Below are 25925 nucleotides of genomic sequence, written 5' to 3' on the forward strand. Positions count from 1 at the left end.
CTCTTTATGCCCATGGGTCCTGTCCATGTGCTTTAATAAAATCATCTTTTTGCACCAAAGATGTCTTCAAGAATTCTTTCTTGGCTGTCAGCTCCAAACCCCGTGAACCATCACCCCAAAACTTTATCACTATCCTTTTGATAAATTCACAAAATCATAACCTAAATTCTACTTCAAAAGAGCAGTTTGATTTTAGGTGTACCCATGTTTCATTTTGTCCACCTGACTCTTTTCTTCTACTCCTATTCCTCATTTTCTCCTTCTCCCTCTTTCTGTTGCCCTTCTTTTTATTTCCTTCCAAAGTTCACAGTTTGTCAATAAGGATGCACACGTGGATGTTTGTGTATAAGTTAAAGAATATGCCTCTTCAGACATCAGCCTTTGGGAATTTCAGGATTCAGGAGCAGGTCAGAAGCTGGAATTAGTTGAAAAAGACAAAAGAGACTTTATGGCCAGTAAACAACACTTGATCACCCTGGAATGTACAATTCTGCCAAGCATCAAAGTGTGATAGAGGCCCTCCCTAAGGAATGTGGTGGAGGCCTTCTCAGAACAAAGGAAGGCAACATGCAACATGGCCCAATCAACTCCTATACATGTATGCATAGCTCTGAAACAACTCTGTAACTTGGGCTATGTCCAGTCAGACTATATATGTCACCATATATGGAGACAAAGAAATAGAAATTGCATAAAAGTCTACACCCCACTGCACTCAGGCTCAACCTTTTTGGGGTCTTAGCCTGCTGAGCCTATGCTGGCACAATAAAGCTGCTTCCTGGAAAGAAGAGCCTCAGTGTCCCATATGTCTGTGTGAGAATCCTGCTACAAAAGAACCTATGCTAAACTTGAGGGACAGCTGTTGTTCAGTTCACTATGCCAAAGAATCAAAGTGTGTAGTTTTGCTGATAAAACTTTTGAAAGGTCAGTCTTCTCAACCAAGTGCTATTGAGGGAAAACAGAGCAGAGAGCAAGAAGACAACAGGGTCTGAGTCATACCGCGGATTCATTCCCTTTACATCAGAAAGTGTTCACCTCAAGAACCTAGGAAAGCAGTTAAACCAGCCATCTGAAATAGACATTGTGGATGACCACCACCTATATCAACCTCTTGGTATTTGTTTTTATTTATGTTTTTATCTTGTTGCTCTTGCCTTCTCTCTTTTAGCAATGTAAGAATTCCATGGATAACTTCTTCATTTCGAATTTTAACATTTTCTCTTTTTTTTCTATAATGAAAGTGCTGTTCATTTCTCATAAAAATGTAGAGAACACCTATAAAAAACAAAAACAAAAAAACAGATTCAAGGTGGGAAATAAAGGCAGAAGGAAATGGCAGATAACACGTTGAGAAATAACTTGAGGCTGGCAGACTAAAACATTTCTCCAGGAACTCCCTACTGTCTTAATGTTAATGCTTTGCTAGAGGGAAAAACAACCTTAGCTTGACAATAGCTAGGACTTTAGTATCCTGTGAATCTTCTTTAGCATATGAAAATCCCTATGGAAACTTGCCCTTAACTTTACCTCCCCCAACTCCCAAGTATATAACCAGTCTCTCCTCGTGGTCCCAGGGCAGCTCTTTCTGCCACAGGTCCTGTCCCCATACTTTAATAAAATCACCTTTTTGCACCAAACATGTCTCAAGAGTTCTTTCTTGGCCATTGGCTCTGGATGCCCACCACTCCAAAACCTCATCACTATCAAAAGCCACTTTTAAGAAGTGGCCACTTTAAAACGACAGCCACTTTTAAAAAATATTGATGTTTTGACTTGACCCTTGGTATGACCTGAATATTTCTTTCCCAAAACATTGAGTTCCTTAAGTATTAGTTGACTTCATCTCAGGTAGAAACTTTATCTTATATACATTTCAAAAAATGGAGGGAGAGGCACAGGTCAGGAATTCCTATAACTTATCTATAACTTATCTATAACTTTCTATAACTTACCTATAAACGTTATCAATGCCAAATAATACAGGAATAACTAAAGAGAAGCTACAACTAGAAGCAACAAAGGTTTACAGGCTTATTTAGCAGTGAAGAATAAGAGAACTAAAAACAGGGAAGACATATTGATTCAGAAGGGACGTGGTTAGCCATCCAACTTTCCATGTTGCATACAGCTATGCTTAGCCTAATCACACCGAAGCAGAAGCTAGTAGTAAATTTCCCCTCAAAAGCATAAGTCTTTATAGCTCTGGAGACATAAAATATCTCTATAGCATATATGAAGAAGATGAGAATAACAACTGCACGTCAGTGTCTACTGAGTATGTGTGCATCCACTTCTGTCCTAGCAAACAAAACAACAATAAGGAAATAGTGGTTCGTCCTAGGTTTGTGGGAGATTGGCAGGGAAGACGTCATAGGTAAGATGGTGTGACAGTTGCATTAGAGTAATATCTCCAATATATCATGATCATGTTCATAAAATGTGTTCATGTAAGCTTTCAAATACCTACTCATTTATATTTAGTGTATTCTGTCTTAAAGATGTCTAGCTCATTTTCCACATTCATAACATCTCTGCTTAAATGTTATCTCCTCAGAGAATTATTTCCTGAATTTTATATATTCAGTAGCCCACCACCACATACTTGTTTACTGTCATGTCACTTGATCTTAATTTCTTCATAGCATTTATCATCTGAAATTATCTTATTTGGTAAATTGTTTATTTGTTTATCTCTCATCTTTCTTCAATAGAATGGAAACCTAATGTAATCAAGGTAGTTGTCTATGTTCTTGATCATTTTATTACTAAATACAGAGCTGAAAATATTACCTAGAACACAGCAGGTATTTGATAAATATTTATGATAGAAATTTAAGTAAAACAAAAAAACCCAAAACAAACAAATTGAATGCATGTAAGATCCATAGCTTCAGTGATTATTTTGTCTTCTTTTCTTTTTCATTGTTCTGAAAGCCATTTGTTAAAATTCCCCACTGTTACTGTGGAATTTTCTTTTAGCTCTATACATTTTTTCTAATTAACAATTAAAGACATTTTATTATATGCATACAAATTAAGAATTAGGGAGTGGAGAAAGGTGTCAGAGACTAAACAGGCAACAAGTATTCATAAAACATTTGACCTTAAACCAGTTTACCATTTCCAAGTTCTCTTTCATGTTTCTGTCACCTTTCCTACACTATTGTTTCTTCCTTCTTACACTATATGCAGAGAGTCAGGGCTAAAAATTACTCAAAGAGCACTTGTTTCAGACTTTCATAGCACTCATATATAGCTCGGAGATCAAAACAAAGACATCATACACCGTTCACCATGAAAAAAAAAAGCATGAAAAAGTGTCTTTTTTTTGGTTTCCTTCTTTTTTTCACACAAAAAATAATAATATTTTATTATGCATTCTGCATCTTTTAAATGAGCATTGTACTCTGAGGAGGAAAGCAATGTGTTTTATTTTAACTAACACATGACATAAAATTTCCAGTTGAGTCATGGAAAGAGTGAAAAAAAAAAAAAGAGAAAAATGAGCCAGACAGTGAGACAGTGCTGAATGCACAGATAATAAGGAAATGGTTTCCTTGGCAACAACAGCACTTCGGAAGGTTTCAGACAAGAGTACAACTGGGTCCAAAGTATCTGATAAAAATTTATTACAAGAGAAGGAAATTGTGCAAATTTAACAGTACCAGAATATGCACTGTAAATCTGAATGTGATTGCTGAAAATTTATATAGATAGATAGATAGATGATAGATAGATAGAGATATAATTTTTCTAATTGATTTTATTTTCTCTTTTTTTGGTGTAAAGTATCATTTGGGATGAAGTAGCCCTCCCAAAGGCCCCATTAATATAACAAAGAAATTTTAAAGTAATAAAAGGATATTTATGCTTGGAAGAATCAAAATCCATTGACAAAAACATCAAAGTATATCTCCAAAAAAGAAAAAAAAATCAGACACCTGTTGTGGGACTCCTAATATCTCCTTTAAACTCCATTTCTTCAGAGAAGGATAATAGTCTTAATTTTCAACCATCAAGAATAAGAATTATTTTGGGTCATTTTCCAGTTCTGTACACTTAAAAATAATTTATGCTTAGCATTTAGTTTTCAAAGCTAAATTGGGAGTACAGGTCATCATGATATTAATCTATTGTATAAACTTTGGATAAACAGAGTCAACTGGTCATTCTGATGGGTATATTCTATTACATATAATAATGACAACTTAGTATTTCATCTTCTTAGGCACTGTCCTGCATCTTGCATCCTTCAGGGATATAAAGAATAAAGGCTATTGGATCTCTAAAATTGCCAATTCTCAGGGATGCCTGGGTGGCTCAGTTGGTTAAGCGTCTGACTTCTGCTCAGGTACATGATCTCACAGTTAATGAGTTTAAGCCCCGTGTCGGGCTCTGTGCTGACAGCTCAGAGCCTGAAGCCTGCTTCAGTTTGTGTCAGCCTCTCTCTCTGCTCTCACCTGCTCACACTCTGTCTCTCTCTCTCCCTCTCAAAAGTAAAAACAAACATTGAAACAATAATAAATTAATTAATTAAATAAAATATTGCCAATTCTGGGGGGAAAAATTCAAATGTCTTAAGCTAAAATGTGTCAACATTGTAAAAATCCTATTTAATATGCCTACTTGTGCACAAAATAATGTTTTTTATTATAACATAATTTTATAAAGATGATTCTGTATTCTAAGATGTATTTGATTGGCATCAATATGTAAGGAAGCTGCACTATTCAATTCTCCTGACTAACTTATATACTAGAGATAATCATAGAAAGTAGTGAGTGAGCTTTAGTTCATTTGTATCTGTGATTACCACTTAAGTTTTTTGAGAACTCAGCATGCCTAAGATGCTAACTCCTAAGGTAGTAAGAAAAGTGGTATTTCTACAAGGAAATTGAAAATAAAGGAACTATTTTAGCTTTTTAATGTTCCAGGTACACTTGGAGACTTGCTGAAAAAATGTAGAAAGGCAGAAAGCAATTCTATTTATTAATTTTGTCCTTAATTACAGCTAATATTAAGAAATTTAAATAAAAGAAATATATGCCTATGCTTAATTTTTAATTTTAGTTCTCTAGAGAAATATTCCTGGTCAAAATTTTAGCAAAGGGTCTGTTTTTGACTAATGTAAATGATTCATTTATCTCTAACAATGATGGGCAATTTCTAATAAGTAGAAAGCGGGAAATAAAATTGAAATGTTCTATACAACAGTATATGGATACCCACATTTTTTTTCATTCACTTCTATTTCTGGTAAATTGTATTTAAAATATCATTGTTAAAAGGAGTTTCTAATTCTACCTCTTTTGTAATATATATTGGCAGAGAGAATGTCCTTGCCTTTAGCTCTGAACTTTTAAGATTAATTTTTTAGTTTATTTAAATTCTCAAGTTAAAGGACTATTATTTTGAGACTGAAAAGTCCTGTACTTGGGTAGAATACAAACTTTTCTTTTCCTTTTATGAGATTGGTACAGTGCACAAATCATTATTACCCATGCTAATTGACTTACCATTGACAATTTGATGATTTTTATGGAGATAATTTCTAATGTGCACATTTCTAGTAATTTTCAGCATGATATCAATTTCATTTTATTGGAGATTTATTAAAAAAAAACTTTATAGAGAGCCTACTATAGCCTTAATATTTGAATGGATACTAAGAATCTGAAAATGAAGACTAGAGCAAGGACTTTGCTCTAAAATAAATTACACACTCCCTAGGGGGAAAGATATGACTGTCAAATTACTTTCACATACTCTATTTGGCCACATCTCTGGGCCTAGATACAAGTTAATAGTGTATCTAGTCATCAAGTTCTATCTGAAATGCCACTAACTCTATACCTGCACTGATTTCACCCTGCTAGATACAGACTCTTGCACTGTAGTTTCTTCCCCCATAGGATTATTCGTGAATTGAATACCATCAGCTCTAAGTTGTACATTGTTTTCACAGTTATAAGATCAGGAAAGGATTCCCATCATGGAGATACACTAAAGTATATATAGGCAGGAGTGAAGCCGGAAGGATCATCAAAAAGCATTTAAGAATGAAGAATCTTGCAGAGTGGATGGGAGGGGCCTATACCAAGTGGGGATTATAGGATGACTAACATTAGCCATGATTTGAAGGATGGGTAAGTGAGACAGAGAAGTAAAGTCATATGCTGATGAAACCTGTGTGAAGATGGTGACTGTGATGGCACAAGAGAAGTGATGGAATTAAAAAATAAATGAAAACTTAGAGAACTATCTGGCCTTGATGAAAGAGTGGATGTTAAGGGAGAAAGACAAATCTAGAGCCAGGATAGAATCAGGAAATAAGAATGCAGTACAAACCAGTGAGAGATGTTCTGGGTTCAAGTTTTAATCATCCTACTAATTGGTGGATTTTTAGTAATTTTTTTTAACATTTCTTAGCCTCAGTGTTTTAATTGCAAAAGATAAAAATAATACTTCATCCAGTAATAACCAAGACTAAACAAAGTGATACAATATAAATTCCTTAATCTGGTGTCTGGCAGGTAGGGAGAATTGAATAGCTATTACTATATACTTTAATATTAATCTGTTATTACATTAATAATAATAACATATTAACTTATAATTTAATCAAATTGATAAAATTATTATTCTGATTTGAACCTAGGTAACCCCAGCCAAAGATGACAAGTAAAGTGGCATCTAAATGAAAACTGGTTGCAGGAAAGAAAATATTCTAAATATTTTTATTTAAATAATTATTGAGGATTGTGGAAACTAGGCCAAGGAGTTAGAACAAGGAATGAGAAGAGAGACCTTTCTGTAAATCTTTTTGAGTTGAGCTGAAAGTGGTACCTCATCTACTCCTATGATGTCCTGGGAAGCACAGACTAAAACTAAATAAAATGTTGTAAGCCAAACTGGTCTCTGCCTTTAGTTTGCTACCCCAAATCCAGGTGGTTTCTACTGAGACTAGTAACCAGCAATGTTATATAATTTGGAAATAGGGTGTATAATCCTAAAAACCAAGGGAATTTCAGAATGTATCAATAAAACATGAGATAAACATTTTAAGAAACATCCACTAGATTGAAAGCCCCATGAGGGCAGAGATTATATCGTGTTCTATTTATAGCTGCACACCCAGTGAGTCTTGTTCTGAACAAGGATATTTTGAGTGAATGAAATATTAAGAGCTAATGCAAATTTTTTAAAAATGTTTATTTATTTATTTTGAAGGACAGAGAGAGAAAGCAGGGGAGGGGCAAAGAGAGAGAGAGAGAGAGATGGAGAATCCCCAGCAGGACCCACGCTGTCAGTGCAGAGACTGACTCAGGGCTCAATCTCAGAAACCAAACCATATGACATTATGATTTGAGCTGAAATCAAGAGTTCAAGGCTTACCTGACTGAGCCACCCAGGTGCCCAGAGTTAATACGTATATGACTACCATTTATTATGAGCTGTCTCACGACTGCCCATTTTGTGAGAGGTGGCATCAAGAGGTGACTCTACATCTGTTTGATTTCAACATGTATTTTGTCTTTTCACATATGTGTCCGTAACTGAGTTCAATGTTTGGTGACATGCTAGTGCTTTTAGTGATGCACACCGGAGACAATGTGATTGATTAATAAGATTAGTTTTCAGGTTTTTTCACTACTAAAGTGTGTTCTTTGCTTTTCAGAAGTAACATTAAAATTTTAAAATAAAAATGAAATTTTTCTACAGACCTTATATTATATAGATGTGCTAATATCATGGGTATCAAGATATAATTTGAAATATGAACCCTCTAACTGAAGGAATTTTACCCTGATTTAACTATACTTTTTCCTGAGCTCTTATTTTTATGTAATTAATTTAAAATATCTTTAGGAGATAGCTGGTGCTTTTTGACCTACATTAAATTCAGAGGTACTTTCTGTTAGTTTTCCAGATAAATAAAACTGTCTGTCTGAAATTCAGTTCTAATGAAACACTCTACTCAAGGGCTTTGTGAAAGTAACTCCATTTATAACATGTCCTTCTGGAAATTGAAAGCAACTTCTGAATGGCACAAAGCTTCAAAAATATTGTTAAGTGCTTCTTTGTCATTGTTAAATAAATATAGGTAGGCATCAGAATTTTCCAATGAACATTTAGAATTACTATATATAAGTATTAGGAATTCAATCCTAACTACACATTGGATTTAAGGGTGTCTCAAAGTTAATATAGGTAAAATAACTTATTTTATCTTTTATATCTTTGTTTTTTGAAACCAGCATATTAAAGTGGATTAATGTTAATTTTTGGAAGCAACAGAAATGTATGTTTTGGCTTCTCAGTAGGTTCTACAATTTCTTCTAAGTTTATGCTGAAAATAGGCCACATATTTTAAATGCATCAATATATAAATCTCACTTTTCTAAGGCAATAGTAGATCTTTTTATTTAGAGTCTTCGATATTAGTTTAATGACCCTTTATTTTCCATAAGCTCACTTTCAGGATCATTTTATACAGTAAAAGCCAAAATAGATATGACATGAAACCACATTTTATACTTTGGATATTCACTAACTGTTCAGGGTTTTGTTTTGTTTTCTTTTGCTTGTTTTTAAATTTTTCCTCAGTAACTCTATTCTTTAAATTATAGTAACGCACAGGGACAACTGAAATTGGAGAGCACAATTCTTTTCCTAAATGTTTTAGTATTCTTACTCATTGTTTTACATTATTTTATTGATAAATATACTAAACCTAAGGAATAACTTATCTTTGCAATCTCATCAATTTAAAAGCTACATTTGATTTAATTAATAGGAGGAGTTTATGGGAAAAGCTTTTATCGATGGGCATTGGTTTAAGATATCTTGGCCTTTTGAGAACAATGCACTATAATAATTGGTCTAAGATCATGTTAGAGAGGGCAGGTCACTTTATATTCTCTCCCAACTAATAGAGGAGTCAGGTGAGGTTGCTTCCTGACACGGCTACTATTTCATTATTTTGGCTGATATTACTGACCTGAAGAAGCTATTTCCAGTATTACTTGGACCCAGCAGATAATGGTCACTGACAATCACAGTGTAAACACAGAAAACAAGCCAGTTTCTTTGCATCTGGACCTCAATTTACTGTTAATTTTCCATTCTTGATTACACTATGAATCACACCTATTATGTCCATTGTATTGTGATCTAAAAAAAAAGATAGATAATTGTGGTAGAGTCATCAGAACAAGTAATGTTCTGGATGTAGGGAAGCTGTAGTCTCCCTCAGGTTTTGAAACAGCGAGACTTTGGCCAAATCATTTTATGCAGCGATTCTCAAATTTCTTTGCATGCTGTAGTCATGGGAGCATCTTAAAACAAATCAGAATGCTAACGACTGATTCCCGTTGCTAGAATTTGATTCTTCTATAATTTATTTTTAGAAAATAAAGTATCCAGCTATAATGTTGGTACATTTGTTTTCTGGTTTTTGTTGTTGTTGTTTGTTTTTTGCAAATATGTAGTAGCACACTTAATCTAAAATTGAAAAGCCAAGAATAAATATTTAACATACCATATAAGTTTTAATAATGAAATGCACTTCCATTTTTAAGTGATTTTGAAACTGTAGATAGACATTTTCCTTAAAGACATTTTGTGTCCTCATTTTCTTCTTTAATGCAGTCTGTATAATCTAATCTAAAAATGAATAGAATCAAATCTAATCCTAAATGTGATGTTTTTAGAGGATATAGACTTCTGATTCCTTTACCTTTTCAGTTAAAAATATATTTGGAAGTGAAGATATAAACATGTTTTTTTTCAAATCATTACTTATTATTTTAAATTATTTTAAATTATGTGAATAAGGGGCCAAATCTAGAGATTATATTAGATCCGGAACATGGAAAAGAACAGAGGGAAACTGGCATATAAATTTTCCATATCTAACTTAATTTCTCATGCCTTCGAATCTCGGCATGTGAAGCCATATATGTCATTCTTCCCTTGATATTTCTGGCTGTACCATTTTGCCTCCCTGTATCTAGCTATGAGACTTTGCACAGGACGTGCATCTCAATCTGTCATTTTGTGGCTCCAAATTCTCTTTAATTCCTACTGAATTTGCAAAAATCATTAAAATTGATCAAAAAAGTTTGGTCAAGAATCATATTTTCACAGTTTATACCAAGAAAATTAAGTTAAAGTTGAAGATAAAGCATATAGGATTGAATTCGCATCATATGCTATTGAACTCCCATCTCCAATGTAGAAGAAAGAGCTGAACATAGACACATTCCATGCTCACCTGATAGAGAAATTAAGACCCCCTGGAGATGAAAATGTTTTTGCGGAAAAGCCTCTTGTCTATATCTTTTTGTCCCTTGCTTGTCTAGTAGTTTCATTGTATTGATTACTATCAAGCTATTTCTTAAACTCCTATTTCCACAATTGTAAATTTTTGAGACTCCAGAGTTTCAGCCTTATTTCTTCTTCAGTCCCCAAAATGATTCTCTCTTCAAAATCATAGGCTGCTTTTATGTTTAGAGTATTTCAGTGAAGTGTCCCACATATGTCAGTGCCAGGTACTATGTCACTCCTTTATCTATAGTCTCTAACAGAAAAATGTCATACTTTTATATCTTCTTGAGAATCTACCTATTTTTGATACAAATTTATTTTGTGCCACATGAACTCACTGATTTATCCCTTGACTTCACTTTGAATCCATTATTTTATTATTTTTTGTTTCATCGTTTTGTATATATATTTGCTTCCTACTTCATTTTAATCAGTGTATCCTTAGATTTCCCCTTCTTATGTTGCCCACTAACAACAATATACAAAACTCTTTTGTCTATTGCTATTTGAGAATTTAGAGACTACATATTGTCTCAGAATATAAAGGGGCTTAAGGTTAAATTATCTAAATCTACATTATCTATCTATTCTAAAATTCTATATTTTATACTTTGATTCTAATGTCTTCACTTTTTTTAACTGTTCAATTCAATTAGCATTTATTAATTCTCTGCTAATTGATGACATTGCACTATGGGTTGAAAGCAAAGAACAATTAACCCTCAGGAACTTTACAGTCATGGCCCCAAATGTCAATATGCCACAAGCATCCATCAATTTAATTTGATTTAAAATTGGCTTTTGCTAGTTACTTGAATACACCAACAGTTAATGGTTCCCTTCAGTGAACTAAATGTGAATAGTTATTATCCTGTAAGTATTACTCCTGAGGTGAAAGAAAATGTGAGCTCTTATCATAGATACCCTCACCACCCTTGCCCACAACCTTCTGAAGACCTGACCCTTCACATATTTGAAAGATATTTTACCATCCTTTCTAGTAGATAAGAACTTAAATTTAATTACAGTAAGTCCAAAATTATAGCTTTTGGGAAAGAGTCACATACTAAATCCAGGTTTATAGATAACCATAAAATTGAAAAAGTTGGTACTTAGACCAAAGTTAGAACTGACTTTTAATACCAAGTTATTGAGCAGCCCATTTAGATTAAAGGGAAAAGCAAAACATTTCACTCATGGATTGCTATCTCCTTTTGAAGGTTGGCAGCTTATTATTATTTTTTTGGTCTGTTTTTTGAAAGCTGTTATAAAATAACTTCATTATAAAATGTGTTAACATGTGTAGCTGGCCAAGATAATAAAAATTATTAAATGCAACTCAGAGTCAGTTTTCAAATGCACTATCCTAATCTAATATATAGGATTTAAATAACATAAGTAAAATGTGGTCAGCTAAAATTTCTATTGTTTTCCATCATGTGAAATGTGCACATCGCAATAATGCCTATTTTGTTCTTATTTATGTTATTGCAATTTTATTTTGAATAGGCTTTATTTCTGAGGTGTGAATTCTTTCACTTTCACATGGATATTAATATTCTGTGGGAAACAAACAAGTAGGAAAATCTTAAAACACACTTTACAGTGAACTAAAATTCTGTAGGATAAATCATTTTCCAGAAGAGAAAATAAGGGGGATTATTGAACTTTCCATCAAATAGCTCATTTAAAAATGTTCTATCTTCTGGACCTAGTCTCTTTGAAAACTGCATCTTCTTTTCATTGTTCTTCTACTTTTCTTTCTATTGTCACTTTTTTCACTATCATCTAAATCATCATCATAGTCAACACGAATTGTGCTACTTATCATGTGCTGGACACTGTTCTCAATAATTTCATGTATAATCTGATTTACCATTCGTATCTCCACAAGGTGGATACTATTATTACTTTCCTTTGCACAGATTGGAAAAGTGAAATATGTAGAGATTTACAGTTTTTCTTCCCATATCTCTATTTCCCGAAAGCCCTTGTCATCTTAGAATAGATGAATTTTGCTCAAGCTTTTCTTGAACACAAAAATTAACTTAGAATTTGAAATGCAAAGTTGTTAATAGGATATGAACACAATTTATGCAACCCTCCCTCCTTACTATTCAAGTATAAATCTGGTCCTCATCTGAGGAAGTTCAAGAACTCAGTATTTCAGAAAATGATCAGACCAGACCCTCTCTGGCATAAAAATTCGTTCATGCTAATCAAATATATAAAAAATATCTCTGATACATCTAAGTGTCAATGTATTAATTTTCAATGAGAAATTTAATTTCCTGAGGTACAGTGATATTTGCACAGACTAAAGATGAGGGCTAGGCTAGTCTCATCCTTGAATAGCAAGGAAGGAGGGATGTATAAGTTATATCCGTATCTTATTAACACTAACACCCCTTTTCAGTCTCCCCCGAGACACATTCTAGGCACCCAGCTGCCCTTTTATTAAAGAATTTACTATTTATAATCTCCTCTGGCCCCAGCCTACTTTCCATGTCTATTCGCAGATTACTTAAAATACATCTATGCCATCATCCCAATTAACTAACACCCTCAAAGTTATATTTCTTTTTCCTTTGTCTCCTTTCTTCCTTACGTCTCTTTTCCCTTCAAGGTAAGACTTACTTTCTATTTTTCTGTAACTGCTGTAACATCCTTTGATTTCCACTCCTAATGTTATCACTCTGGTAAGAAACATCACTATGTCCTCCCTAGAAAGTTGTAATAGTCCCTGAATTAGAGTATCCAATAAATTGTCTCCTTTACCAGAAGATTCATTTTCTTAAAGTATAGCTCAAATAATATTATTCATTTTCACAGGGTCACCCATTGTCTACTGAATTAATGAATAAAATTTTTTAAAAACCATACTTGAACATTGAAGAACATTCAATACTTCACTAATCTCCTTAATATATCCCTCATGGCTCTCTTAAATAACTCTACACTTTTTTTAAATTTTCTCATTCCTATCTTTTTCCTAGAATAATTTCCCTTCCAATCTCTTGCCTACTAAAATTTCTATCACTCTACAAGGCTATTTATTTTTACTTATTTATTTTTATTCTATTTTGGAGAGAGAGAGAGAGAGAGAGAGTGCAAGCAGGGAAGAGGGGCACAAGGAGACAGGCTCCATGCTCAGCAAGGAGCCCAATGCAGGGCTCAATCCCACAACCCTGGAATCATGATCTAAGCCAAAATCAAGAGTCGGTTGCTCAAATGACTGAGCCATCCAGGCATCCATAGAAGGCCATTTAAACATCACCTCCTCAATACAGTCTTCCAGAGCTTCAGTACATAGATATCATTTATCCCTCTGACTTCTCAGAGGACTACATTTTTACTTTCCTCATAACACAATTTTTCTTTCTTATGTTAGAAATACTTTATAATCATATGTTTCCAAGAGCCCATTAGACCATAACTTCTAAAGATCAAAGACTATGTCTTACTCACTTTTGTTTACCTATAATATCAGCTTGTCCCATTAAAAATTTTTTTAATGTTTTTAATTTATTTTTGACAGAGAGAGAGAGACAGAGACAGAGCATGAGTGGGGGAGGGGCAGAGAGAGAGGGAGACACAGAATCCGAAGCAGGCTCCAGGCTCTGAGCTATCAGCACAGAGCCTGATGTGGGGCTTGAACCCACGAACTGCAAGATCATGACCTGAGCCAAAGTCAGATACTCAACCAACTGAGCCACCCAGGTGCCCCCATTTTAAATTATATAGATCAAAATGAAGCCTTTGGAACCCTTGCTTTTAGTTTTATTTCATCCTGAAACTTTACTTCTCTGACATTTCCCCCCCAAAGATTTCTGTTTCAGCATAATTTCCCATTAAGTGAACAGTTTCAACTTGTATATGAAAAGTTGTAGGCAGCAGTTTGTATCCAGACAGGATTTAATTGTCTTCAATAATATTTGAGTCTAATAGAGTCATCTTTATTAGATGGTTGCTGTAAGAAATGCAGTTTAAATAGAAAATTAATGATTTATTTAATTATATACGGTTGAAGAGTATTATCAGTAATGGTTCTTCTCAGTTTTCCCTTGAAACACCCAATGTATCTCAATGTTCAAATAATTTCAAAATTAAATTTAGTTACCCTTTCATTCAGACACCATGGGCTCTTTGGAGTGGTTTTTGTTTATTGATTGTTTTGTTGGGTTTTTGGAGTTTTTTTAAGGTGTTCAGTGTAATGGATGTCCTTTATAGTTCTCCAAGTTAGTATTTGGTAAGGGAACATTGCTGAGAAGACAGCATATGTGAGGAATTGAGATGTGCCAGGTATGGCATTGGGCATTTAATGCTTATGGTTTATGCTCAGATATAGTGTAGTTTCGTCAATGAACTCAGAAAAGCAGACTGGATATTTGGCATATTCCTTTCCAATCTGTTTCAGAGTATTTTATTTATGATATGGACAATCTTTGATTTTTTTTTTGTTAAAGAGATGAAATCTCACTGTACACAAACAGAGGGAATTATAACATGTTGGCTAATTTAAAAAGATGTCAAACTAATAAGAGCACCCTTTATTACAAGCACATATGGAAAAAATCTTCTTGAAAATGTAGTTTCTTACCATTTTCTTAAACCAATGAGATATTTCCTCCTAAAAGAATCTTGATTATATGTGCTGAAACCCTTTAGGACTGCTTCTATATGATATACTTTATTAGGCTAAGTGTTTTCTCTTTATACCTACTAAAATAAAATTGGGGACTTATATTATACTTTGTTTTCTCCACTTTTTGAAAAGGTAGTTTAAACAGTAAAGCCATGTCCAGTTTTGTTGATATTGTTTTTAAGCTTTCTTTTAACTTAATCAGACATAGAATTCATACGTTTCTCTCTCCCTGTCTCTCTCTCTCTCTTTATCCTTCTCTCTCTCTCTCTCTCTCTCTCTCTCTCTCTCTCTCTCTTTAACTTTAGGTTTAGGACCTCAAATTAAAATTGTAAAGTACTGCTGAAAGTCAAGATAAGTTAGAAAATGACATTAAGTCTCATAGTATCTGGACACTTGCCTCTTTTTCTTGCTTTACTTGACTATAAGGTAAGCAGTGCACATTAATTTAGATAGATAGATAGATAGATAGATAGATAGATAGATAGATAGATAGATAGATATAGATGTAGATATAGTTATAGATATAGATATAGATATAGATATAGATATAGATATAGATATAGATAGTACTATAGTCCAGTGAAAAGACATGGGCCAGAAATCAAGAAACTGTCTCCACTTTTATCTCTGGCATAACTAGGTATATGAGCTAACACACATCATTTCCTCCATGGTAAAATATGTACTCTAATTTACTTGCTTTAAATTTTTATGAGGTTAAACTAAGATATTGGATCCAAAACTATTTTGTTTTAAATAAGCCTGTGTACTGTGCAAATTCAGGTGGAGGTAGCAAGTTGTATTATAAAGTATAAGAGAAAAAAAAAGTAAATTAGTTGAGAAGGAGTAAATAGAACAAAAGCATCTCCAATAAATAATTATCTTCTCAATTAAGTTTGCAGTATGATATTTCTAAATAAACCTTACCTTTACCTAGTCTCTTTTGGAGGTGAATTAATACCGATTGCAGCATGTAATTACTGATGATGATACTGATGACGAATGGAGCATATAGTTGACACTCATGTAAGGGCTGGAATATCTAACAGGATGATGGAGACAAAGTAAATATTCTGAATATCTAGGAGGTCCTTCTAGTTCTGAAAACATACCCTAAAATTTTTGAAGTTTATTTTTCTTTAAGCTCAGGCTCTTACAGAGCCTAGAAAAATATTATTAAAAATGTAAAGTCATAATAGCAAATAAAGAGATTATAAAAATTATGTTCAATGGAAAATTCCAAACAATATATAGCTATATTATAGTATGTTTCTCAAGTTAATTTCCCTAATCTTTTAAAATATTTCTAAAACAAGGAGTGACTTCTTCTCATTCTTTTTTAAAAAAATTTTTAATGTTTATTTATTTTGAGAGAGACAGACAGACAGAGCACGAGCCAGGGAGGGGCAGAGAGAGAGGGAGACACAGAATCCGAAGCAGACTCCAGGCTCTGAGCTGTCAGCACAGAGCTTTACATACATACTTTACATAATATCTAAAAATCATCTTTAAAAAATGAATTGCTGAGTTGTACTTGTTCTGTGGTATTTTACACTTGATCCCTTTGAAGCAGGGATCCCCAAGTCTCCTTTATATCCACATATTGCCAAAGACTGTTTTTTGGTGCTTTTCCAGATATTGCATGTACCTTTCAGTTTTAAATTTTATTTTGAAAATGTGTGTTTGCTAAATTATAGAAGTCTAAGGAGGCATTTAAATTCAAACTACTGTATTGGGATATTTGGAGCAAAATTATAATTGTATTTTTTATGCTGTCTTTTCCTTTGGCATCTCAGGAAAATCCATGTCTGATGCAGTCTACATACTGCAAGAAAGAATAGTATGTCTTCTCAGTAATTTATCACTTTCTGTATGATGGAAAGCCTCATTTTCTAAAAGAAATATCAGAAAAGTGAAGGAAAGCACTTTGTGCATTATTATATCATTTTATCTAGAACAAAAAGAATGGTTTAATACTTCCTGTAATTCCACTTTTTCCTTCTGCATACAAAGTAAGTAACACGAGTTCAAGATTAACAGATCCTAATTGAAATGCTAAAAGACAAATATACAGTGTAATTATCCAGTTTGAAGTTTAACATTTTTGAAGATATTTCAATGTGAAAAAATCTGTTCAGAGACTTCTTAACACATGTCATATTATAGAAAGAAATGAGCACTGATTTTTCTAGATATTTTCAGTGCCTAACAAAATATGGTATTTTATCTTGACATTGTAACCAAGCACCATATTTTTTAACAGATGCCATTTCTCTTCTGATTACTGTATCCCATTATGAATTACCTCAGTTGGGAAGAGGAGGGGGAAAGTTTTTCATCAAAAAATATATCTATGCACCTGAAATACACTATGTTCTGAAGATAATGTACACATACAATAATCCATCTTTGCCAAATTGAAAAATCATCAAACCTTTAGAGCAGAAATACTGAGGTCTTGGGAGACACCATAAAACCATTAGAGTGGTATATTTGTACTTGGAAAGATAGTATTCTTCTACCCCAATAAAACCTTTTCATATCTCCAAACAATAATGGCAGCAATGTAAATTGAATTATCTATAAAATATTATGTTTTTATTATAGCATTGCTAAAAAGATTTTCCAGGCTACAACGTTGTTTGAAAGTGCTATTATGCCGTACGTACCAAGGCTTCTAATTAGACTTGTCAATCATTGATTGATTATCACTATAAGATGAAAGAGTAACTGCATCTCAACAATTATATTATCTTAAGGGTACAAAATGCAATGTTCTGCTCTCGGCTGTTAGCAAGATTTCACTGAGTGAAGGTCTGTTCTATCACCACAGGCTGTTCAAAGGCCCTTCTGAGCACCCAAATGGCACATTAAGCTCTAGAAATATTGCCGCTCAAAAGAAAATGCCTACTAGAGTGAAATTGACTAAATTTTAATTGATGAATAAGAAATCACATGGCATTCTAGTTTCACATTCTGTAATTTTAGAAAATATGGTCCATAGAAACATGCAAAATTTCCCTAAGTGTTTCCATACTTCATATGGTTCCCTTCTCATCCCTCCTCACTTCTCTCTCCCTGTTGACTCTGTTTTTCCACATGTAAATACTTCCACTTCTGTGAGGAGATACATGTGTTTCATATACTGAACTTTGCTTTTTGGCTTTTTAGAATTTTAAAATATGCAGTGGATATTTATATTTCTAAATATATTCTAACAACATAAATATTCTTTTTTCTCCTTTTCCTAAAGATGAAATATTGTCAAATCAATAATTATTTAATAATGACTCAAGATTAATTATTAAATATTGTTTTTCATCCCAAAACATACTCTTTGGGGATTATAAACTTTCTAGTAGCATTGTTGTAGGTGTATCTTTCAAATTCCAAAGTTAAGAATATGGTTTAGGAGAAGTATGTGATTTAGGGACTCCTATAAGTGCTGTAGTTGCAAATATTTGGGGGAAAAAACAAATAACTGATTTGGAATATGGAAGAGAGTCTTTAAGTTAGAGACTTATTTTGAACTTAACTTTTTGTTTTTTATTGTATTATAGATATGTTATTATTATTATTATTATTATTATTATTATTTTAGAGAGAGAGAGTGGGGGAGAGGGGCAGAGGGAGAGAGAATGAGAATCCCAAGCAGGCTCCATGCTCAGCATGAAGGCTCATGTGGGGCTTGATCCCACAACCCTGAGATCATGACCTGAGCTAAAATCAACAGTCAGACACTCAGTTGACTGAGCTCCCCAAGCTCCCCTAACCTTTTTTTTTTTTCAGCTTTTCCAATAAGGAATATTGGATGACATCCTAGTTACTACTGCTGTGAAACAAACCACTCAAAACTGATTGATTATCAGTAGAGTAGAAAATAACACTATTTTATTACACTTCAGGATTCTGTAAGCCAAGAAATAGGACAGAACACTGCTACACAGTGTCGGGGCTTACCTGGGAATATTTGAACAGCAGGGGACTGGAATTATCTAGAGCTTTCTTCTCAGGCCTTTCTTATACCAGGGATAGGATGACTCAAAGGATAGGCATAACTGGATCTGTCAATTGGAACACCTACAAGAAGCTTTCTATGTGGCTTGATATTCTCATAATATAATGGCTGGGTTCCAAGAAAGAATGTGATATGAATGAGCATGAGAATGTGGAAGAAGCCACATGAGTTTTCATAAACTAATCCTAGTCACATAGGACCACTTCTGCTGGGCTCTGTTACTTGAAGCAAATGCACACCTTACCCGTAATCATGGCAAGGGGACATAAAATGACCTCTCATGGAAGGAGGCTGAAGTAATTTACCATGATTTTAAAAAGCCAACAAAATTTCATCTGGCCACAAATTATTTATATTTATCACATATGAAAAATAGAATCAGGCTCTGTCAAGACTTTCAAAATGCCTAAACTCTTTATGGGACTAGGTTCAAAATTGAGCCAAGATTCTGTCATCTAAATACAGTCCAGGTATGGATGATGCTCCTCAGTGTGATCCCTCTAGTATAGTCCTTGAGTTTAGTTTTTCTTGGTCTTAAAGCTGGTGAACTAAAGAAATGTGCTATCTTGTTTCACACACCCAAGTACAATAGTAAGGTAGGCATAGGGTAACTGCAAGTGGCACTCCTACTCAGAGATGGACATGAGAAGGACAGGAAGTACACAGCAGTCACTGTCCCATAGCTTTTCTAAGATTCAGCCAGTAGGAGTTGACAATTTCTAGATTACAGCCCAGTCCTATCTCCTGGCCCATGGTTATGGAATTCTCCATGACTATGAGCTCCCTCCGGGTTCTTGTTCTGTCCTCTGTCCTGCGAAAGGCAACTCATATGTGCACCTGTGCAGCTGTTTCAACCTAAGTCCTGCCTGGAAGAATAGGGGAAGAGGGGTTCAGAGCCTTTTTTTTTTGCCCCGTCTCTGTCTCTTTCCATCTAAGCTGCTCTAATTTTTTTTTTAATTTTATATGTTTCTTTTCTTGTGTGCTGATTTATCATTTACTGCATTAGACAAAAGCCACACCTACTAATTTTTCTTTCTTGTGCTCCCTGTAAAGGTGCTATGACAAAAATCCCTATGAGTCTTAGAACCCTTGGTGTTCAACAAAACAAGCCTAAGAGAGACTTTTTATACACTGAAAGTGTTTATGCTGCACACCTTAAATCTTTCAGAAGTGTTACAAAGTATGTTATAGTCATCCATTGCTTAATTTTAACCTGAAACCATATTTTGCTGATAGTACCCTGGATTTGCCTTGAGGCCTTTCAGTACTTGGAAATACTCAGCTGGCGGTAGTGGGTGTGGTAGCCATAAAAATATGCCACTCAGATGTCTTGCCAGGTGAAGCTCATTGACAGATAATCCCAGCTGTGACACACAGAATCTACTATGTAAGTAATAAGGCCATGTTTCCCATGGACTGCTCTCAGTGACTAAGTGTGGCAAGGGTACTAAATTAAGCATATTCCTGTAAGAGGAAATACTCTCCTAATGGGGGACTTTGGCCTGACGACTCCTTATCTGTCCAGCAGAAATTTCTTAGAACTGCACTATAGTTGGGTAATCTGCCTCTCCAATACTTTTTCTCTCTCTCCTTCACAGTGGACCGACCTGCATCACAATCAGATGTTTTTTTTTTTTTTCCTATCTCCTATGGCTTCCCCACTCTTTCCCCTCACAGTATTTACTTGAGTAAATCTCTTGCATATTTAATCCCTTCTTTCTGTCTGTTTCTTAGAATAACTTACACACATAATACTGAAAGTAAGAATTTCACAGTGGAGGCCAGGTAGAAAACTCTGAAACTACCCCCAACTCCTGACCTTTACGAGAGTAAATCAAAAACAGTATCATATCCTGGAATGAATAGAGTTTAAAACTAAAGACCAAAAGAATGCAAGGGTGATGGTCTTATTATATATAACCTCCATTTAATTCACCAGTATGACCACTCCAAAAACTTGATGGATTCTGAATAATGACTGTAGACTACTGAAGGCTTAACCAAGGACAGCTGCTGCGCCAGATGTGATATCATTGCATGAACAAATTAGCAAGAGTTCAGGTACTCTGCATGTGACCACTAATTTGACAACTGTATTAGTTTCAGATTAGAAAAGGCTATCAAACAGTTTGCATTCATGTCAGTTAGATAACAACATTCATTTACAGTTCGCCTCAGGACTATGTTAATATTCTTACTTTCTGCCATACTATAGTCCGAAGATAATACTTATGCCTAGACATCCCAAAGAATATTACACAGATCATTACATTGATTATGCCATACTGGTGGACAAAATGAGTAAGAGGTGGCTGGCAGCCTACAGGCCAGGTAAAGTCACATGAGCCTCAAAAGCTGAGACATAACAGCTACAGAATTCAGATACCTACCTCTTCAGTGAAATTTTGTCCTCAGAGACATGCCAGGTATTTCCTTCAAAATAAAAGATGCTTTCTTGCATCTTGTGTGCTCTACCACACAGCGTATGGTAATAAGCCCCTTAGAGTTCTGGAGACAACATCTATTACACTTAAGAATACTTCTTCACCCCATCTACAGAATAACATGGAAGACTAGCTTTTTGTGGGGCCTGCAAGCAAGCATTTTTGTTACTTGTAGTGTGACCAGCTATCTCAGTGTTCCTGGCCTGGGACATGAGACTTTCAATGCTAAAACCAAGAAAGCCTTAGAGAAACCAATGTGGCTGGTCACCATAGTTGGAGTATAAAATCTGACAGACACTGTAGTGTTGGAGGCATCAGCAGTGGGAAAAATGTGGGATAAAGCTCATGGTAAGCCTGAGTGAAAGTATAAAATTTCAGACCCCTGGAAGTATGGGAAAAAGTGATGCCATTTCTGGTAGAGAATTATACCCCATCTGAGAAGCAGTTCCTGTTGTATGTGTTACTTATTAGGATAGAGATAAAATGCTTGACCTTGGAGCATAAATTGACTGTGAATTTGGAACTTCCTATTATGAGATGGATTCTATCAGACTCACCAAGTCAGAGGTGGACAGATTCAGAAGCAAAATATCCAGGCTTGGAACAAAACACAGAGGACATGAATAAGCTGCATGAGTGGGAAGTCCACATCCTCATGTCGCCCTTCATATTTGCAATAGCACCTTGCTCCAGCTTTCACTATGGCTTCCGTATGGGGGATCTTATAAGACTAACTGAAAAAGAAAAAAATCCCACTTTAGTTCATGAACAAGTTAGCTCAGTCACAGAATTTGGAGATTTTTATACCACATGTTAATGCTTACCACCATGGAAATGACAATGAAGAAACAAGACACCAAATGAGTTGGCCAGTTGACAACAGCCAACCTTCATCACCATGCACTCTAGAACTACAATGATGTAGTGCTCATGATAGGAATTGTTATGGTAGCAAAGATAAAAACTACATATAGGATCAAAAACACTGATTCCCACTTACCAAGGTAATCTAGCGACTGCTGCCTTCGAACGTCTAATTTATCAGTGATAGAAATCATTGCCTAGATGCCAATATGGCACTATTCCCTCATGGAGACAAACCATGCACTTGAAAGCAAATCAGCTGCATTAGGCCATTTTGATCCTGAAAAGGCCAATGGTTCATCATCATAGGTATATAGACTTATTATGAATATGGGTTTGCATTTCCTTCTAGAAAAGTGTGAGTTAACAACATCATTCAAATGCTTATGGGATGCCATACAGGGGAACATCTGGTCTGGGGACATACTTCATAGCAATAGAGATGCTAGAGTAGGCTTATGACCATAGGATCCACTGGCTTTGTCACATGTCACACTCTCCAGAATAGATGGATAGGTAGAATGCAGAAACAGTCTTCTAAAAACACAGTGAAAGCATAGAGTTAGAGCAAACACTTAAAAAGATGGGAGTGTACCATGGTGCATTTGACAACACTTGGGATATTTTATATCTAGAGACCAGTATGTGAAAGAGTATTTGTAAGAATAATTGGGTTTTATTCAATAATTACTTTTTATAAGTTTATTTATTTATTTTGAGAGAGAGAGAGAGCACACACAAGCAGGGGAGGGCAGAGAGAGAGGGACAGAGAGAACCCCCATAGAGCCCGACTTGGGGCTACAACCCACAAACCATGAGATCATGACCTTAGCCGAAACCAAGAGTCAGATATTTAACCAACTAAGCCACGCAGGCACTGCAATAATTACTTTTTACTCAATGAGGACATAGATATATGCAGAATGCAGGTGATGGACTTGTGTACTTCCTGGCCTTCCTTTGTTCCATCGCAACTGTGAATGGGCATGTGTGACAACCTCAGCTTCTCAGAAATTAAGGTTTAGTCGCTAGTGGGCCACCAAAGCAGCCAAGAAAATTCTGAGAGTGAGAGTTGTTTAGGATGGGTAGTGGAGAAGGGAGAGGACTCCTCTTGATGGCTCCAAGATAGGTTACTATGGTTGGAGCTATAGTTCATCTCCCCTTCTAAGTTTACTCTCACGAAAAAGAGGTCCCAGGGAACCACAGAGAAGTGCTTCTGGAACATGTAGAGAAGTATACTGTGCAGTGTAAACAGTGAACTGTGGTTGCTAAGAAAGTGCAAAACCCATATTTCCTGCTGCGGGGATTCTAATTGACAGATGACCGCCATCTGTTGGTACCAGCATTTTTGTACCACAATCTTAATTCGCAGCAACTTTGGCCTGGCTAAAATTTCTTAGCACTTCACTATAGTCTTAAGATTCTGCTTCTGCATATGCAGTCTTCTTTCCTTTCCTCTCTCCCTTATAGGTGTCATGCCTGCATGACAGTCTACTACCTCTCCCTCCCTCCCTAGGCCCCCTTCTCTTTTTCCCTCACAGCTATTTCCACCACCACCACCCCTCCCCCACCATAAATCTATTGCAGTCTAATCCTATTTTGACATCTGCTTCTTGGAGGATCTGCACTGGGGGTGAGTTCTTATATTTTGAAACCAGAAAAATCCTGATTCTCATATTTTCTCTATGTTCTACCTGAAAAACTAAGTTAAGTTCTCTCTATTTCATCATTCTGTATTCTCATTTTATGATGCACAGTTTCAGAATATAATTGACTTTGAACATGTTGCCTAAAAATCTCCTTAGCTGGATCTCTCATGTCATTAGTTACTTTGTCTATTTTCCATATTACTGCAGGTGCCAGTTTTGCTTAATTCCTCATCAGTATGTAACAAGGAATCTGTTTTCCTCCAGGTTCTAATAACAGCTTCCTTACTTAATTTTAAGCCTTCCCAACAGCCTCCTCAAGACCTATTCAAGCGTCTTCCATGACCCAGTTCCAAGGCTAACAACGTATGTTTTCAATGTTGGCTTTTGTGTTTTATTTTATTTTATTATTATTTTTATTTATTTTTTGAGAGAGAGAGAGTGCATGCGCGAGTGAACAAGGGACAGAGAGGGAGAGAAAGAGAGAGAGAATCCCACAAGGGACACAGAGAGAGGGAGACAGAGATAATCTCAAAGCAGAGCTGAGCTCACTCGATATGATGAGGGGCTCAAGCTCAACGGGAATGGGGCTGGAGCTCACCCAGTACGGGGCTCAAACTCATGAACCTATGAGACCATGACCTGAGCTGAAGTCTCATGCTTAACCGACTGAGCCACCCAGGTGCCCCTTGCTTTATATCCTCTATTTTTGAGTTTTGTTTTGCATTTCTTTTTTGTTTTATGACTTCACCCCCACTTCAAAGTACCACATTCCATTTCAATTAGTATTGAAACTAAGTATTCAAACTAAGGATATACAGCAAGTATTGTACTATGTTCATGCATTCACTCTTGCTTTTCCCTCATGTTCACAGTAAATCCAAACCCACTCAATATCATAGAGAGTGCATAGACCTTACTGATCAATAGGAAAAGTGCCAACAAAAGAGCCCCATTTATTAAAATGTCCATAGATGATATTTATCAACTGATGACTATTTTGAAAATGTGTAACATTAATGAAAGAAAACACGTGATGTTAACAACCTAGGGAAAATTTTCAGACTTACAAAAGTATTCATTAACCCTTCCTACACTTAAGATTCTTCTTTCTATCACTTGCTACTACTTCCCTTTCAGTACTGAAAAGCAAATGTTTTTAAAACTGGTTCTTTACTATCCAGGGACATGTTTTTTCTCTACTAATGATCTTACAGTATTTTCTGTTATGTTAACTCAAATCCAAACTTTTCAAACTTCCCTTGTCTCTGCCTTGAAATTTGATTCTTAGCTTCCTTTTAACACCAGTCCTCTGTTTTAGAAAGTTCAGCCTTCCCTATATGCCTTCATAATGCATAAGTGAAATGGATGTTGTCTTTCTTCTCCATCACTCTAAATCTCATGTTTGCTATGACAAATGGTTAAAAACCTAACTTTTCCCAAAAGATTTTCCTAACTCACTTTCTCACACAGGTCTTTCTCTTTGAATTTCTAAGTCTCCATGATACATATGAAAGAGTATGTTTTCTAATTACATATCCTGTTAGTAAATGAGAATAAAACACACATACCTATTAATTTTAATTTATTTAAAATCTATTTCTGGATTAATAAATTAATTTTGTTTTCTTGGGCATTTTTGTACATTTGATTTTTTTTCCTCTAATTCATGGTGTTGATCTTCCTCAGAAGTTTGCTGGTCATTTGTTGTGTGCTTTAGTCTGGGGACAGAATTCTTCCATTTGTCTTCTGGGCTGCCTGATCTCCCTTGTGGGCTATGACATTCTATTTGGGTCCTTAGCTTATTGGTTGTGGTAAATTTCACTTGGATGCCTTTAAAAAATGTTGCAGAAATTCAGTGCCTCTGAGCAGTCCTCTGTATTTTGGTCAAGGCTGTATGCTCATTGACCTGTTTCTATGTTTCTTTTCTTTTAATTTTTTTTTTAGATTGGAGATTGGCGAGCAGTGATTTACAATGT

At 35.1% G+C, this 25925-nt stretch overlaps 1 long non-coding RNA gene across 2 annotated transcripts in view; it reads right to left on the reverse strand.

The window, feature by feature from the left end:
- Positions 1-1103: 1103 nt before the first annotated feature.
- LOC122481298 overlaps positions 1104-25925 on the reverse strand; it is a 57397-nt gene continuing 32575 nt past the window's right edge. For both annotated transcript variants that reach the window (XR_006296813.1, XR_006296814.1), the window contains 3 exons: positions 21994-22170; positions 15902-16016; positions 1104-1275 (listed from right to left, as the gene is read on the reverse strand). This is a non-coding gene — a long non-coding RNA (uncharacterized LOC122481298). The remainder of the gene's footprint in view (positions 1276-15901; positions 16017-21993; positions 22171-25925) is intronic.

Source organism: Prionailurus bengalensis, chromosome C1 (genome assembly GCF_016509475.1).
Source record: "Prionailurus bengalensis isolate Pbe53 chromosome C1, Fcat_Pben_1.1_paternal_pri, whole genome shotgun sequence".
Classification (NCBI taxonomy): domain Eukaryota; kingdom Metazoa; phylum Chordata; class Mammalia; order Carnivora; family Felidae; genus Prionailurus; species Prionailurus bengalensis.